The sequence below is a fragment of the Moschus berezovskii genome, chromosome 12 (genome assembly GCF_049115385.1).
Source record: "Moschus berezovskii isolate FMDL1 chromosome 12, NW_MosBer_1.0, whole genome shotgun sequence".
NCBI classification, from domain to species: Eukaryota; Metazoa; Chordata; class Mammalia; order Artiodactyla; family Moschidae; genus Moschus; species Moschus berezovskii.
The window spans coordinates 33,441,961-33,458,913 of record NC_142471.1 but is presented as its reverse complement, the minus strand read 5'-3'; positions in this window follow the sequence as shown (position 1 = coordinate 33,458,913).

The following is a 16,953-nucleotide window of genomic DNA, read 5'->3' as shown; positions in this document are numbered from 1 at the left end:
ACTGTGTTAGGTCTGAGGAAAAAGCAGAAAAAGGTCAGCTGTGAGCTTTACCCTCAAGGTGCTTGTGGCCCAGTGGTGTAGAGGTAGCTAGGGTGGGAGCTGATGGAAGAGACCATTCAAGGCTGAGGAGATGATTTTCCACTGAGGTCAGCGGAAGACTATGACCCAAGATCAAAAGAGCTGTAATGCCGAAATTCTTTCAGTTTATATGTGCCCAAACTGGGGCCCAGCGGGTAAAATTATTTGCTATTGGCAAGGGTCAGCACAGCCAAGGTGGTATAATACTAGTTGTTGTTTGTTCACTAAGTCGTGTCCAACTCTTTGTGACCCTGTGGACTGCAGCACGCCAGGCTTCCCTGTCCTCCACTATTTCCCAGAATTTGTTCAAGTTTATGTCCATTCAGTTGGTGATGCCATCCTACCATCTCAGCCTCTGCTGCCCTCTTCTCTTTTTGCCGTCAATCTTTCCCAGCATCAATATCTTTTCCAATAATACTAGTGGAAGCTAGTAATAATTCTGTTCTGTTCTGTTCAGTCGCTCAGTCGTGTCCGACTCTTTGCGACCCCGTGGACTGTAGCCTACCAGGCTTCTCCATCCATGGGATTCTCCAGGCAAGAATACTGGAGTGGGTTACCATTTCCTTCATTTATGAGCTCTTGTCCTGTGCTAAGAGCTTTACATACATTTGCTTGAGTCATTCTCACCACCACCCAAAACACTGGTCCTACCTTGCTTTTCTCTAGGTTTACCAAGGCTGAATTTGAGACATAAAGTGACTTTTCCAAGGCCACAGAGTCAGAAAATGGGTGAGCCAAACAGACCCCAGGGTCTCTGTGACTCTGGCCCTCTGCTATTGTTCTAATTTCCTTTAAATAAGAAGGAAAAACTAAGATGAAGTTAAAACTCCTACCTGGTATGCATGATTTGCTTTGCTTTGTGTGGATCCTGACCCTGGTGTCACTCAGTTCAGGGCTACAGGTGTCATTAAAATCATCAATCACAGCCAGGTCTTTCACTAAAGGGCTTCGGTTACCTTGCTTGTAAAATGAGAAGGTCAGACCAGATAATCTCTGAGGTCCTTACTGGTTCTTACAGTCTGTGATTATATGATTCCAAACAAAGGTTGCCATCCTCAAAGACTATAAATTTCAACTCCTTTCACAAGCCCTAAAGAGGAAGGAATGGGAAAGAAGAATTGATCGCATGCTTGTGCAAATTTAAGTAATAGAGAACAGAGATGCTACCCTTGTGGATTCCTGGGTGATATGCATGACTTGGAAAAAGAAGAAAGGTATTTCATGCAATACCATAGGGCGCCTTTAGCTCAGCCTTTCTTCCTGAAATAAAAATACAACTGAGTTTTTCAAGTTAGTTGGTTGATGTATCGCTCTGTTCCCCCTCATCATTCTCCTATGGTTCAACAAACATTAGAGAGAAATTTTTCTGCTTAAATTCCTTCCTGCAACAGAAGTAAATATCTTACTTTTATAAAATACATTTCTTAAAGATAAAATACAATACTACAATGCTGTTTCAGATAGATTTGCCATAAGTCAGATACCCTTGTTCAAATAATAGACTATGAACATAATCCATCTTGGGGAGCCAGGAAGTACAGAAGTTGGTCTTATTAAGGTGCTCTGTTATGAGGCCTAGTCACTGACACAATGAATTGTTTTCCAACTGGGCTGTGGCTGCCACTGTAAGTCTTTGGCTTGAATGAAAAGGCAATTAAGAACGGCAGTTGGAACAAGGAACTTGAACTAGATGCTCTTCTTTTTCCAGTGCTAACATAATTAAAATGGTGTTTAACTGCCAGTTGGCTAAAACTAAATAAAAATGTGCAATTAAGGGCACTGGTGAGACTAACTTTATCTCAAAAACTCTCTCTCCTACCAGTGCTATTTGATTCTTTTTCTTTCTGCAGAAGTTTCTTTCAAGGTGCGGTAAAAGTTTCTTTCAAGATGTGTTGCACATCCTAGTTCCCTGATTCACAGTCCTTAGTTACTCTAGAGTTAGTTGGCTCTAACAGACATAATGCACTTCCTGCTGCTATGCACGGGGGCCATTTGGCTGACAGTGTTCAAAATCCATAGCCCAACTTCCTTTCTTATGTAACCATGATAAGAAAGCCTTAGTCTCCCAGGACTGAGCAAAAAAATTGTATTCCATCAAGGTCTGTATAAATAATCTGTTACTATGTAATAAAGTACTGCAAAGCTTAGTGACTTAAAAAAATACAAAACTGTTGTCTCTCAGTTTTTTGGGGGTCAAGAATTAGGGTATGGCTTGGCGAGGTCATTGATCTGATGGTCTCTCGCAAGGCTGCAGTCAAGGTTTAAAGGCAGTAGGATCTGCTTCTCAGCTTACTCATTGGCTGCTATTGGTCTTCAGTGTCTTGAGGGCTGTTGGACCGAGGACTTCAGTTCCTTGCTGGCTGTTGGCTACCCTCTGTTCTTTACTATGTGGCCTTTCCAATATGGCAGCTTGTATCATCCAGGCCAGCAAGACAGAGTCACAATCTTTTGTAACCTAATCATAGAATTGTTATCATATTGCCTTTCCATGTTCTATTGATTAGAAATAAGTCACTAGGTCAGTCAGTTCACACTCAAGAGGAGATTACACAAGGGTGTGCATACCAGGAAAGTGGAAATCACTGGGAGTCACCCTAGAGGTCATCCACTAGAAATAGATATGATTCCAAGGTCAAACACTACAAATGTGGTTTCAAGGCTTGGCCAAGCTTCATATAGTAATGAAAGGCAAAGGTCTAATTAATAGCCTCCTTCCCAATTTTTAAAGCAAAATCATTCTAGAAAGAATAGAATCATAAGTTATAGGTGCTCCTTCTCATTTCCATTACTACCTACATATGTGTGATCATCATAGCTACTACTCAAAACGGAATCTTTTCCTATATAGTGTTTAAAGTTATAATGTTGCATTATTTCTCTGAGTTTAAAATAGCAACTCTTTTGGTCTACTAGCTATTAATATGGGTGTGACCTAAAGTGTATAAAAGTGTTCTGAATCTACCAATAATTCCTTGTGGCAACTTAGGGAAGTTAACCGTCTCACTGTGAGCCTAAATTTGCTTCCCTAAAAAGGAATAAGTTTACTTTAGACGGGGACTAAGCTCCCTACAGTTTTGTCATTAAGTGTTTTTATTTTGGGCCCATCAAAAGAAGTACTAATGAAAACCTTACAGGATTTCTTTATGGTCGATGTGCAATCACCAGCTGATTACATCTGGTGTCTGTGTGTCAGGGTTCTCCCTTCTAAGCAACAGAAGTGGACTCTCACTAACTAAAGTTCGAAATCATTGTTTGAGGGAGAAGGAAATTTATTGGAAGGATAATGGGGCTCATGGACTGACAGGAAGAGTAGAATAACTAGGCCACTGCAAGGGAAGGAACCAGGCCTCCTCCGGGGTGGCAGCGGTGGGTCCACCTCCCTGGGGCCTCTTTGTATTGTGGCGTGGCACCACACATCTTATATTCCCCTATGTCTTCTCTGATTAAGCTGATATTTAAATCATAAGGAAGAGATTCTGATTCAGTTCAGTTAAGTTGCTCAGTCGTGTCTGACTCTTCGCGACCCCATGAAATGCAGTATGACAGGCTTCCCTGTCTGTCACCAATTCCCAGAGCTTGCTCAGACTCATGTCCATCAAGTCAGTGATGCCATCCAACCATCTCATCCTGTCATCCCCTTCCCTTCCCACCTTCAATCTTTCCCAGCATTAGGGTCTTTTCCAAGGAGTCCATTCTTTGCATCAGGTGGCCAGAGTATTGGAGTTTCAGCTTCAGCATCAGTCCTTCCAATGAATATTCAGGACTGATTTCCACTAGGATGGACTGATTTGATCTCCTTGCAGTCCAAGGGACTCTCAATAGTCTTTTTCAACACCACAGTTTAAAAGCATCAATGCTTTCCCTTGACTGTGGGGGTAGGATGATACCCCCACAGTCAAGGGAAAGAGTCATGATTTCCAGGCCTGTCAAAATCACAAGTGATGAGAGCAGAGCATTTCCAGAAAAAAGGTGATGTTGAGTAGTTTAAAGCAATTTACATCATTACTTTCAGTCTAAAGGATGGCTGAACTAATGGACATTTTTAGGAGATAACTTAGGAATATGTTATCCACAAAACTTAGTGGCTTAACAAACTATAGAATTATTATCTCACAGTTTTGGTGCGGGGGGGGAGTCAGAAATCTAGGCATGATTTAGCTGGGCCTCTAGGCTTATTTAGGCCTTCCCTGGTGGCTCAGCTGGTAAAGAATTGGTCTGCAATGCGGGAGACCTAGGTTTGATCCCTGGGTTGGGAAGATCCCCTGGAGAAGGAACGGCTACCCACTCCAGTATTCTGGTCTAGAGAATTCCATGGACTGTATAGTCCCTGGGGTCACAAAGAGCAGACACTACTGAGCGATTTTCACTCACTCACTCGCTAACCTTATTTAAGGGCTTCCTAGGTGGCACTAATGGTAAAGAACCTGCCTGCCAATGCAGGTAGATGTAAGAGATGTGGGTTCTATTCCTGGGTTGGGAAGATCCCCTGGAGGTGGGCATGGCAATCCACTCCAGTATTCTTGCCTGGAAATCCCAAGGACAGAGAAGCCTGGCAGGCTACAGTCCATAGCGTCACACAAGAGTTGGACAAGACTGAAGCTACTTAGCACGCACACACTAGCCTTATTTATGGGTCAAGTTAGGGTTAGTTGAATCAGCTTTAAGTATGCCTTCCTCAATCAGTAGTTACTCAGCAGTAGCCACATCTATTCCATTGGAATGTAAGCCCCATGAAATCAGGACTCTGGTTCATTGATGCATCACAAGTGTCTAGAACAAGGCCTGGCACATAGTTGACTTTCAATAAATATGGTTGAATAAATGCATTGAATGGACTTGGCTGGTACATATGTACACTGGTATAAGTGAACTACATCCCACACAGAGGTTTGATTTCAATCTAATTGTAATGGGGAGCTGTGTGTCATAAAAATTACCACATGATGAATATCATGGGGCACTTTGTAAATTTCTCTGAACTCTGACATCCTAAGCCATTTTTCTACATAATAACTGCAACAGGTTTTTTTCTTTCTGGAGTTTCTTTCATTGAGCACTGTAAAATTAACTCCTTTGAATTTATTGTCCATGATATTATAAAAATGTGTATCATTAAGCCTTTCCTAGCAGGCCTCAAGAACCATGGACTGTGGGCATAAGTAGTTTCATCTGTCTGTCCTATCTTGTCCATCCCTCAGGATGTACATTAGCAACTATGCTGCCATTTTGGAAAATATCAAGATCCCTAAAAATGTTCATACCATTGGACCAAGTATGATTACAATTTGGAAGTTCAACACTCTGAAGTTTTTGAAACTCTTGCTTGTTGGTAGTAAAATGTTACTGCACCCATTTTAGCAGTGAGGAAGCTAAACATAGCTTTAGTTCCTTGTGCAGTCTTCAAGTGTCATATAATCACTGTGATGGAAAGTTGCCCTTTGGTCATTTAGTTCAGCTCTAATTTAAAGTGGGAGTCTTCTCCATACTGTTTGCAACAGTCCTTTGACTTGTTTGCTAACTTTCCATGGATGGTGTGATTGGCAGAATAAAGACCCCCTCCAAAGATGTCCACGTCCTAATCCACAAACCTGTGAACATGTGATTATACATGGCAAAGAGGCATTAAGTTTGCAGGGAGGATTGAGGTTGCTAACCAGCTGACCTTACAAAAAGGAGACTTTCCTGGATTATCTGGTTGGGTCCAGTGTAATCACAAGAGTCTCTAAGAGTGAAGGAGGGAAGTAGGAGGAGAAAGTCAGAAGGACAGGGAGGAAAGGGACCATGAAGATGGAGGAAAGGGACCATGTGCCAAGGAATGCAGGCAGCCTATAGAGGCTAGAAAAGGCAAGGAAACAGATTTTACCTTAGAGCCTGCAGGGGAATGCTGCCCTGCTGACAATGTGACTTCAGCCCAGTGAGGCCCTTTTACACTTCTAACCTCTGGAACTCTGTGATGATAAATTTGAGTCACTAAGTTTGTGGTAATTAGTTAGAGCAACCATAGGATGCTGAGGTAGATGGATAGTTTGTCATGTCTCTAAACTGCTTCCATATTTCAGGCCTTGCAAGGCAATGTGGAAACAATGGACTAAATATTTATTGACCAGGATATACCTGAAAGATGGGCTTTAAAATATATTTCTGAAGTCTCACTTCAAATCTTAACCTAAAACCACATTCCAGTTCATTGAATTTACATGAAAGATTTTAGCATACTGTCTTGTAATTATATGCTGATTTTGACAATTGGTTTGGATGACCTCTCACACATGATGGTACACAATACCTTGAATTCCTCCGGTTTCCAAAATTCTTAGACATGGATCTGATGAGTAATTAAATTTCTTTGAATAAGTGAATAGACTGTTTTAATTGATGAAGTTGACCTACTCAAAGGCTTATTCATAACCTATAGCCTGAGCTTCTCAGGGATTTAATAAAGAATGTTTTCCTCTCACATGGTTTACCAGCCTTTAATTGTTAGAGAGGAAATCAAGAAGTCATCATTATATGGTTGCATATTAATCATTAGATTTTATAGTTGGTCATAGTTATTTTATTTATTACCATTTTATGCATCAAATGCAATATTCAGACGCATATAGACAGTTACACAAATTCAGGGACTTAGGACCTAGGAAAAGTGGGCTTGCTTTCTCTGTGTGTGTGTGCATTTCTAATTATGTCGGGCCATCACCCAAAGATGTGACTGTTGTGAAAAGATCACAAATTAACCAGCAAGAATGGAAGGCAACCCAGAGTGTTTTGAGAGCAATCTTAGAGCTTGGAGAATTCATAAACCAAGTAAACCTTCTGACATAACTATAAAATGTGGTATAAACCCTAGAAAAAAATGGCCATCTTGAAAGGGTAACAGCACTTTTATGAGAATTCCAACCGCACCATGGCAACATCAACCCGTCAAAGCAAATGAAGGGTAGTAAAAGTAAAATTAAACATGATGAAGGGGACACCAGCTTGCTAACAGCTTTCCGAGCAGTAAAGCTTTCAAATGTTATCTCTTCATTGGTCTGTTCAATCACACATGCCTGCTACCAAGCTTTATCATATTATGTATCTTTCTCATCACTGCAGCCTGTCACGGGCTTGATGGACTTGTCTGTATATTCACAAAGGAGGGGAGGAGAGGGCCCCCTTCCCCCACTGTAGCTCCCTCCTTGTGAGCCCTCAGCTCTCTCCAGTAATTCTCTCCCACTGTCCTCTCTTGCCCTTGCTCTGGTGTCCAACACGAGTCTCTCTTGCATAACAAAGGTTGCCGTGCAGCTCTGAGCTTTGGGGACTAAATATAGATCAAAGCCCCATCCTACCCTGCATCATCCAAAAGACAGATCCCAATGTGCGTCTGACTCTGTCCTCTCTTTTCGTCTAAAAATCAGCATCCTTCTTTCTCCTCTTGGTTCTCCTCCCAGCAACTAATCCCTCTTCCCTACCCCTTCTCTGACCTCCTGCAGGGAAGACTGTGAAGGCATTTTCATGTGTTAACTAACAGACGTGCTAATCCCTTGGATTGAATGCCTTTGCCCTGTTTTCAGGGACCCAGAAATCTTAAGGTTACATTTATTCTCTGACCTACTCAACCACCAGGGAGTCAGGGCAAATTCTAGCCTTTCAGTGCTTTAAACTTCTTCCCAACTCTATTTCCCAGTTCTCAACAAATAAGGTACCCATTCATTGTGTGGGCAGTGTTTGTAATGCCAAACACCTAAGTCTGTAGACCATATGAGTTATTCAACTATATGGGAAGGAAAAAGAAAAACAAATGGCCAACCAACCATTTTAGGCTTACCATAGCCCACACAGTGATGAGGAGATTCGGGGGCAAAAAAAGCTGGGATACCATGCTGTGGTGCTTACAAATAGTCAATAGGGGGTGGAAAGGGAAAGGAGAAACCAAGACAAGAGAGGCAAAGTTGTTGCAGCCAACTGTCTCATCAAACTACCATGTTTTAGTCTGAGTTTATTGTCTCTTAGTGTTGGTAATTGAATTGCTTTCTATACTGTGGGCTAGTAGTATTTGAGCCCACCTCCTTTTTCTATAATCAACATTAAAGTGTGTTCCCAGTTTAAATCAGTTCCTTTGATTTATTCATTCATTCAACACATACTTACTGAGACTCAACAGCATGCAGAATAGGACTTAGAATGCATTTGAGTCTGAGAAAGGGCAGCACAGAACTCAGCCACAGGCTAAGGAGAAGATCCTTAAATGGGCTGTGCTGCCTCCCACATCTCTGTCTCTAAATGTTTCTCTCCATGTCTGCCTCCTTTGAGTCAGGTCTTAGGCATTTGGTTGTCTTGGCTCTAGCTTTCAGCCGGGAACGCAGATGTCTGCATTTGATGATTTTCTGTCTCTTTTTCAACTCTTAAGAGGGTTATCATAGCCTTCCACACCTCCTGTCTTCAGTGGCTGCTTAAAGAATAAACATTTATTGGGGGGAAATATTAAAAGTATGAATGAGATCATGGTTCCGAAAAGGGCCCATGAAGATTCTGATAAATCTAATCATGTGGTGTGATTGTGCATGTGTGCGTGCGAGCACACACACACACTTTGCCGCTTTCTTCTTTACTTCAGTTGATCCTAATAGAAACAATCAGGCATCTTCTCCAAAAATGTAAGACATTTTTTATCTAGTTTATTATGTCACAGCTAAAACTTTGTACTTCTTGGAAGGTCCTCATTTTGCAGGACAGAGGACTCCTTCCAGCCCCCAAGAGTGGGCTCTTGTCTAACACTCAGAAATGAATTGTCCAAGGAGACACACAGGCTGACAAGGCAAGTGATTTTATTGAGAAGGGGCGACTGGACAGAGAGCAGGAGGATGAGAGGTCCCAGGAGGGCTGGCTCTGCTGCACAGCTCAGTCTCAGGTTTTACGGTGATGGGATGAGTTTCCAGGTTGTCTCTGGCCAATCATTCTGGCTCAAGGTCCTTCTTGGTGGCGGACACTTGGCTCAGCCAAGATGGATTCTGCAAGGAGATTTCTGGGAGATTGGTAGGACATGTGGCGTCTCCTTTTGACCTTTACTGAATTCTTCCAGTCGGTGTTGACTTATTAGTTCCATGTTCCTTACCAGGATCTCCTGTAATAAAATAACTCATGCAAAATGGTTACTATGATGCCTGGCCAAGGTAGGTGGTTTCAGCAACTGGAAATCACATGAATCATATCATCACAGAAACTTGGGGTTGAGAGCTAGATGAGCAAAGGACTGGTTTTCTGTTCACAATCTCTTACCAGTTTACTTGGCCTTGGACAACTCACTTTTATTTTTAAGCATAGATACAAATTATAAATACAATACATACCCACCTGCATCTTTAGCACCAAGCTAGAGATGTGACCGCCCTGTACTAACTGTTATCAGTTTGCTAGGGCTGCCATGACAAAATACCACAGACGAAGTGGTAAACAACAGAAATTTATTTTTCTCATTTCTGGAGGCCAGAAGTCCAAGAGTAAGGTGCTCCAGATTTGGTTTTCTCTGAGGCCAGTCTCCTTGAGAATAGCTGAGCTCTGGTTGTGTCCTCATATGGCCTTTCCTCTGTGTGTGTTCATCTGGCAACCTTTCTTCTTATAATGGCCTCATTTCAACTTAATCACCTCTTTAAAGACCTTATCTCCAAAAACAGTTACATTTTGAGGTATTGGGGGTTGGGATAGAATTCAGCCGAGAACGCTAGATGCAAGGAGATAAAAACAAATGCGGCATAGTCCTTGCCCCAGAGGACCCAGTCACCGAAACAAATAAAACTAATTACGCCATAGAATAAGACACGTAGCAATAGGGGAGGATGCTGAGTGTAGTGAGGGCACCAAGAAGAATCAACAAGTCAAGCTGCCTTAATTCACAGAAAAGGGCAGGAGGGACAGTATTTGTACTGGGTCTTGCCGTCTTTGTAGTAGTTCTGCAGGTCATGGGAAGGACGAGGAAAGAAATGGGCATTTGATATGGGTGAATATTTAGGGTCAACTCAGTGGCTCATGTAGGCCAGTGCTGTCTCATATTAAGGACCTCCTGTGATACTTGAGAGGAGAGAAATGTGTCCCAATTTATCTTAGCCAGTTAGATCCCTAATGGGTCTAAATCTCATATAAGCCTATTTAAATGGTGGTGAATTCTGTAGTCTGTGTGTAGTACTGTCCTAAAGTCCATGGAGACAGAAAAGACACTAACCCTTTCTTTGCATAAACTGAATAGGAAGTTCAGAGACTACTGAAATAACTGGAAATACGTTATAAGGCAACAAATGAATAGTTCCAAAGAATACTTTCCTCTTTCCCTCTGGCTAAAAAGAAGGATGTTATACTGAATCTTCTTTACATTCTGCTCAAGGGATCAAATGGTCTATGACAGTGTTTCTCAAGCTTGAGTAATATAGTAAATAAATTCACAGATCCTTCTTTGTTATCTTAAATTATTAATGTTATATAAGAGCATAGATGCAAGAGCCACACTTCCTGGGTTCAAATCTAATCTTAGATCTACAATTTATTGGTTATGTTGATCTTGACCAAATCACTGAACTCTCTTTGCCCCAGTCTTCTCATTTGTGAAATGGGAATAATAATACCTATATTCATAATATTGTTATAAGAATTAAAGTAGCTAATATTTGTTTAATTATGTTCTTTTTTAAAAAAATACATTATATTTAATTTCTGCTGCACAGTAAAATGACTCATATATATTCTTTTCTTTTCATTATGGCTTATCACAAGATATTGAATATAGTTTCCTGTGTTATGTAGTAGGACCTTCTTGATTATCCATCCTATATATAACAGTTTGTATTTGCTAATCCCAAACTCTCTAGTAGTTTTTGTGTGGAGACTTAAGTGTTTTCTATGTATAGTGTCATGTCATCTCTGTATAATGGCAATTTTACCTCTTCCCTATCCATTTGAATACATTTTATTTCTTTTTCTTGTCTGATTGCTGTGGTTAAGACTTCTAATACTTGTTTGAAGAGAAGTGGTGAGAGTGAACATCCTTGTCTTGTTCCAGATATTAGCAGGAAAGCTTTCAGCTTTCACTGTTGAGTATTACATTAGTTGTGGGTTTGTCATGAATATGTTTTACTATATTGTGATGTGTTTCCTCTATACCCACCTTCATAAGGTTTTTTTTTTAAATCATGAATCGATGTTGAATTTTATCAAATGTTTTTCCTGCGTCTATTGAGATTATCATGTGGTTTTTGTCTTTTGTTGATATGACGCACCCCATTGATTTGTGAAAGTTGAACCATACTGTGACTCTGGCATGAATCGAAGTTGATTGTGGTACATGATCTTTATAATATACTGCTGGATTTGGTTTGTCAAATTAGTTAATATTTGCAAAGCATTGAAAACAGAAAACCGGAGAAGGAACAAGATGGCGGAGGAATAGAATGGCGAGACCACTCTCTCCCCCACAAATTCATCAAAAGAACATTTGAACGCAGAGTAAAGTCCACAAAACAACTTCTGAATGCTGGCAGAGGACGTCAGGCACCCAGAAAAGCAGCCCATTGTCTTCGAAAGGAGGTAGGAAAAAACATAAAAGATAAAAAGAGAGACAAAAGAAGTAAGGACGGAGCTCCGTCCCAGGAAGGGAGGCTTTAAAAAGAGAGAAGTTTCCAAACACCAGGAAACACTCTCACTGGCGAATCTGTGGCGAGCCTTGGAAGCTCAGAGGGCCACATAACCCTTTTTTTTTTTAAGATTTTTTTAAAACCCACAGATTACCCGCCAAACGGTAACTCCCAGGGGAGAAGCAGCGCAGACGCCTGCATATGCCATTAGCAAGCGGGGGCTGGGCAGGGAGGAGCCGGCTGAACTGCTTAGAGAGAGGACTGGGCTTGAATGCCGCCAGAACAATTTGAGAGAACTGGGGAGAGCAAAGCAGACTGTGGGATAGCTTCCCCACGAAAAGGCAGAAAGCTCTAACCTAAGACTCGGCCAGCCCCGCTCACAGAATAAAGGACTGAGCAGAGCAAGCCGGCTGCGGTCGGCCCATCCCCCATCCCCCGCCGAGACAGGCAGGGAGGGCAGCCAGAGCCGGAGGGGGCAACTGCGGCCCTAGAAAGGCATCTGATACAAACTGCAGGCAGGCTTGTTGCTAATCAGGACTTCTTGGGCTTGGGCCGGTCGATATCCCCCTGAGAAGGTGTGCCGGTTGTACACCCAGAAAACTGAGTGGCGGGGACTGGGGAGGCGATAAGTTGCAGAGACCGTGCTCACCAAACACCTGGTCCCCTGAGCTGCTCAGACAGGGGAAGGCACAAAACGCAGGCCCAACCAACTGTGCACCTTTGTGGAGTACCTGAGAACCTGAACTTGAGCCGCTCAGACCTGGGAAGTGCATACAACCTGGCGCCGGCCTCGGACAGTTCCCGGCAGAGCAACCTAGAGCCTGTGCACTGTAGACTGGGACAGCATACGTACTGTGAGCGGGGGCAAACCCAGTGTGGCCGAGACGCTGCGAGCACTCCCCACAGACGCCAGAGATACTCGTCTGCAGTGTTCCTCCCTTCCCAGAACAGGACTGAACAACTGAGCCTTAAAAAGTGTCCACCCACCCCCTAGTATCAGGGCGGAAATTAGACACTGAAGAGACCAGCAAACAGAAGCTAAAACAGAGGGAACCACCTTGGAAATGACAGATAGAGATGTCTAGAGGCTACTCCAAGAATAAGACCAAAAACCAGAGGCAAGAGGCTTAAGCCCGAATCCTGAGAACACCAGAGAACTCCTGACTCCAGGGAACATTAATCGATAGGAGCTCATCAAACGTCTCCATACCTACACTAAAACCAAGCACCACCCAAGGGTCAACAAGTTCCAGAGCAAGACATACCACGCAAATTCTCCAGTAACACAGGAAACTAGCCCTGAGCTTCAATATACAGGCTGCCCAAAGTCACTCCAAACCCACTGACATCTCATAACTCATTACTGGACACTTCATTGCACTCCAGAGAGAACAAATCCAGCTGCACCCACCAGAACACCGACACAAGCTTCCATAACCAGGGAACCTTGACAAGTCACCTGTACAACCCCACACACAGCGAGGAAACTACATAATAAAGAGAACTCCACAAACGGCCAGAAGAGGGAAAGGCCACCCCAAGCAAAGCAATATAAGCAAGATGAAGAGGCAGAGAAATGCCCAGCAAGTAAAGGAACAAGATAAATGCCCACCAACACAAACAAAAGAGGAAGATATAGGGAATCTACCTGATAAAGAATTTCGAATTTTGGTGGTGAAAATGATTCAAAATCTTGAAAGCAAAATGGAGTTACAGATAAATAACCTGGAGAAAAGGATTGAGAAGATGGAAGAAAGATTTAATAAGGACTTAGAGGAAATAAAAAAGAGTCAATATACAATGAATAATGCAATAGATGAGATCAGAAACACTCTGGAGGGAACAAACAGTAGAATAACAGAGGCAGAAGACAGGATAAGCGAGCTAGAAGATAGAATTGTAGAAATAAATGAAACAGAGAGGAAAAAGAAAAACAAATTAAAAGAAATGAGAACAATATTAGAGACCTCTGGGACAATGTTAAATGCTCCAACATTCAAATCATAGGAATCCCAGAAGAAGAAGACAAAAAGAAAGACCATGAAAGAATACTTGAGGAGATAATAGTTGAAAACTTCCCTAAAATAGGGAAAGAAATAATCACCCAAGTCCAAGAAACCCAGAGAGTCCCCAACAGGATAAACCCAAGGCGAAATACTCCAAGACACATATTAATCAAATTAACAAAGATCAAACACAAAGAACAAATATTAAAAGCAGCAAGGGAAAAACAGCAAATAACACACGAGGGGATTCCCATAAGGATAACAGCCGATCTTTCAACAGAAACTCTTCAGGCCAGGAGGGAATGGCAAGACATACTTAAAGTGATGAAAGAAAATAACCTACAGCCCAGACTACTGTACCCAGCAAGGATCTCATTCAAATATGAAGGAGAAATCAAAAGCTTTACAGACAAGCAAAAGCTGAGAGAATTCAGCATTACCAAACCAGCTCTCCAACAAATGCTAAAGGATCTTTTCTAGACAGGAAACACAGAAAGGGTGTATATACTCGAACCCAAAGCAACAAAGAAAATGGCTACAGGATCGTACTTATCAATAATTACCTTAAACATAAATGGGTTGAATGCCCCAACCAAAAGACAAAGGCTGGCTGAATGGATACAAAAACAAGACCCCCATATATGTTGTCTGCAAGAGACCCACCTCAAAACGAGGGACACATACAGACTGAAAGTGAAGGGCTGGAAAAAGATATTCCATGCAAATAGAGACCAAAAGAAAGCAGGAGTAGTAATACCCATATCAGATAAAATAGACTTTAAAACAAAGGCTGTGAAAAGAGACAAAGAAGGAAACTACATAATGATCAAAGAATCAATCCAAGATGAAGATATAACAATTATAAATATTTATGCACCCAACATAGGAGCACCACAATATGTAAGACAATTACTAACAAGTATGAAAGGGGAAATTAACAACAATGCAATAATAGTGGGAGATTTTAATACCCCACTCACACCTATGGATAGATCAACTAAACAGAAAATTAACAAGGAAACACAAACTTTAAATGATACAATAGACCAGTTAGACCTAATAGATCTCTATAGGACATTTCACCCCAAAACAATGAATTTCACCTTTTTCTCAAGCGCACACGGAACCTTTTCCAGGATAGATCACATCCTGGGCCATAAATCTAGCCTTGGTAAATTCAAAAAAGTTGAAATCATTCCAAGCATCTTTTCTGACCACAATGCAGTAAGATTAGATCTCAATTACGGGAGAAAAACTATTAAAAATGCCAACATATGGAGGCTGAACAACACGCTGCTGAATAATGAACAAATCATAGAAGAAATAAAAAGAGAAATCAAAATATGCATAGAAATGAATGAAAATGAAAACACAACAACCCCAAACCTCTGGGACACTGTAAAAGCAGTGCTAAGGGGGAAGTTCATAGCAATACAGGCACACCTCAAGAAACAAGAAAAAAGTCAACTAAATAACCTAACTCTACATCTAAAGCAACTAGAAAAGGAAGAAATGAAGAACCCCAGGGTCAGTAGAAGGAAAGAAATTGTAAAAATTAGGGCAGAGATAAATGCAAAAGAAACAAAAGAGACCATAGCAATAATCAACAAAGCCAAAAGCTGGTTCTTTGAGAAGGTGAATAAAATTGACAAACCACTAGCCAGACTTATCAAGAAACAAAGGGAGAAGAACCAAATCAATAAAATTAGAAATGAAAATGGAGAGATCACAACTGACAACACAGAAATACAAAGGATTATTAGAGAATACTATCAGCAATTATACGGCAATAAGATGAATAACCTGGAAGAAATGGACAAATTCCTAGAAAAGTACAACTTTCCAAAACTGAACCAGGAAGAAATAGAAAATCTGAACAGCCCCATCACAAGCATGGAACTAGAGGCTGTAATCAGGAATCTTCCAGCAAACAAAAGCCCAGGTCCAGACGGCTTCACAGCTGAATTCTACCAAAAATTTAGAGAAGAGCTAACACATATTCTACTCAAACTCTTCCAGAAAATTGCTGAGGAAGGGAAACTTCCAAACTCATTCTATGAGGCCACCATCACCCTAATCGCAAAACCTGGTAAAGACCCCACCAAAAAAGAAAACTACAGGCCAATATCACTGATGAACATAGATGCAAAAATCCTTAACAAAATTCTAGCAATCAGAATCCAACAACATATTAAGAAGATCATACATCATGACCAAGTGGGCTTCATCTCAGGAATGCAAGGATTCTTCAATATCCGCAAATCAATCAACGTAATACACCACATTAACAAACTGAAAAATAAAAATCATATGATTATCTCAATAGATGCAGAGAAAGCCTTCGACAAAATTCAACATCCATTTATGATAAAAACCCTCCAGAAAGTGGGAATAGAAGGGACATACCTCAACATAATAAAAGCTATATATGACAAACCCACAGCAAACATTATCCTCAATGGTGAAAAACTGAAAGCATTTCCCCTAAAGTCAGGACCAAGACAAGGGTGCCCACTCTCCACACTACTATTCAACATAGTTTTGGAAGTTTTGGCCACAGCAATCAGAGCAGAAAAAGACATAAAAGGAATACAAATTGGAAAAGAAGAAGTAAAACTTTCACTGTTTGCTGATGACATGATCCTCTACACAGAGAACCCTAGAGACTCTACCAGAAAACTACTAGAGCTAATCAATGATTACAGTAATGTTGCAGGATATAAAATCAACACACAGAAATCCCTTGCATTCCTATACACTAATAATGAGAAAATAGAAAGAGAAATTAAGGAAACTATTCCATTCACTGTTGCAACGAAAAGAATTAAATACTTAGGAATATATCTACCTAAGGAAACAAAAGACTTGTACGTAGAAAACTATAAAACACTACTGAAAGTAATCAAAGAGGACACTAATAGATGGAGAAATATACCATGTTCGTGGATTGGAAGAATAAATATTGTCAAAATGAGTATACTACCCAAAGTAATTTATACATTCAATGCAATCCCTATCAAGCTACCAACGATATTTTTCACAGAACTAGAACAAATAATCTCACAATTTGTATGGAAATACAAAAAAACTCGAATAGCCAAAGCAATCTTGAGGAAGAAAAATGGAACTGGGGGAATTAACTTCCCGGACTTCAGGATCTACTACAAAGCCACAGTCATCAAGACAGTATGGTACTGGCATAAAGACAGAAATATAGATCAATGGAACAAAACAGTTAGCCCAGAGATAAGTCCACGCACCTATGGACA